Raw genomic sequence first — 2,088 nt, forward strand, 5'->3', positions numbered from 1 at the left:
CCTACCTGTGGAGGCTGGTCTCTAGTCTACTACCTACCTGTGGGTCTAGTAGAGGCTGGTCTCTAGTCTACTACCTACCTGTGGAGGCTGGTCTCTAGTCTACTACCTACCTGTGGGTCTAGTGGAGGCGGGTCTCTAGTCTACTACCTACCTGTGGGTCTAGTGGAGGCTGGGCTCTAGTCTACTACCTACCTGTGGAGGCTGGTCTCTAGTCTACTACCTACCTGTGGGTCTAGTGGAGGCTGGTTTCTAGTCTACTACCTACCTGTGGGTCTAGTGGAGGCTGGTCTCTAGTCTACTACCTACCTGTGGGTCTAGTGGAGGCTGGTCTCTAGTCTACTACCTACCTGTGGGTCTAGTGGAGGCTGGTTTCTAGTCTACTACCTACCTGTGGGTTTAGTAGAGGCTGGTCTCTAGTCTACTATCTACCTGTGGGTCTAGTGGAGGCTGGTTTCTAGTCTACTACCTACCTGGGGAGGCTGGTCTCTAGTCTACTACCTACCTGTGGAGGCTGGTCTCTAGTCTACTACCTACCTGTGGGTCTAGTAGAGGCTGGTCTCTAGTCTACTACCTACCTGTGGAGGCTGGTCTCTAGTCTACTACCTACCTGTGGGTCTAGTGGATGCTGGGCTCTAGTCTACTACCTACCTGTGGAGGCTGGTCTCTAGTCTACTACCTACCTGTGGGTCTAGTGGAGGCTGGTCTCTAGTCTACTACCTACCTGTGGGTCTAGTAGAGCCTGGTTTCTAGTCTACTACCTACCTGTGGGTCTAGTAGAGGCTGGTCTCTAGTCTACTACCTACCTGTGGAGGCTGGTCTCTAGTCTACTACCTACCTGTGGGTCTAGTGGAGGCTGGTCTCTAGTCTACTACCTACCTGTGGAGGCTGGTCTCTAGTCTACTACCTACCTGTGGGTCTAGTGGAGGCTGGGCTCTAGTCTACTACCTACCTGTGGGTCTAGTAGAGGCTGCTCTCTAGTCTACTACCTACCTGTGGAGGCTGGTCTCTAGTCTACTACCTACCTGTGGGTCTAGTGGAGACTGGTCTCTAGTCTACTACCTACCTGTGGAGTCTGGTCTCTAGTCTACTACCTACCTGTGGGTCTAGTGGAGGCTGGTCTCTAGTCTACTACCTACCTGTGGGTCTAGTGGAGGCTGGTCTCTAGTCTACTACCTACCTGTGGGTCTAGTGGAGGCTGGTCTCTAGTCTACTACCTACCTGTGGAGGCTGGTCTCTAGTCTACTACCTACCTGTAGGTCTAGTGGAGGCTGGTCTCTAGTCTACTACCTACCTGTGGGTCTAGTGGAGGCTGGGCTCTAGTCTACTACCTACCTGTGGAGGCTGGTCTCTAGTCTACTACCTACCTGTGGGTCTAGTGGAGGCTGGTCTCTAGTCTACTACCTATCTGTGGAGGCTGGTCTCTAGTCTACTACCTACCTGTGGGTCTAGTGGAGGCTGGACTCTAGTCTACTACCTACCTGTGGAGGCTGGTCTCTATTCTACTACCTACCTGTGGAGGCTGGTCTCTAGTCTACTACCTACCTGTGGAGGCTGGTCTCTAGTCTACTACCTACCTGTGGGTCTAGTAGAGGCTGGTCTCTAGTCTACCACCTACCTGTGGGTCTAGTGGAGGCTGGTCTCTAGTCTACTACCTACTTGTGGGTCTAGTGGAGGCTGGTCTCTAGTCTACTACCTACCTGTGGGTCTAGTGGAGGCTGGTCTCTAGTCTACTACCTACCTGTGGGTCTAGTGGAGGCTGGACTCTAGTCTACTACCTACCTGTGGAGCCTGGTCTCTAGTCTACTACCTACCTGTGGGTCTAGTGGAGGCTGGTCTCTAGTCTACTACCTACCTGTGGGTCTAGTGGAGGCTGGACTCTCTGTGAGGAGAATGAGATCAGAGCTGCAGCTGTAAGCCTGGCCTCAGGCTGTAGAGGGGAACATCCTAACCCAGACTCGGCGTGAAAAGGTACACCGCCCAGCACAACCCAGAGCAGACTACAGGAAGCACTAGAGCACTGCTAGGCACTGCATTCTGTGATAGGCAGAGACAATGTGGTGGTGTGTACCTTGCTAGCTCTGACTCTGC

At 53.1% G+C, this 2,088-nt stretch overlaps 1 long non-coding RNA gene across 1 annotated transcript; it reads right to left on the reverse strand.

Moving 5' to 3' along the window:
- Window positions 1-267: 267 nt before the first annotated feature.
- On the reverse strand, window positions 268-947 carry LOC115185211 (uncharacterized). The gene is made up of 3 exons (XR_003874916.1): window positions 804-947; window positions 649-721; window positions 268-607 (listed from the first exon to the last, which is right to left on the reverse strand). It is a non-coding gene; the product is annotated as an uncharacterized LOC115185211 (long non-coding RNA).
- Between the last annotated feature and the right edge of the window lie 1,141 nt (window positions 948-2,088).

Source organism: Salmo trutta, unplaced genomic scaffold (genome assembly GCF_901001165.1).
Source record: "Salmo trutta unplaced genomic scaffold, fSalTru1.1, whole genome shotgun sequence".
NCBI lineage: Eukaryota > Metazoa > Chordata > Actinopteri > Salmoniformes > Salmonidae > Salmo > Salmo trutta.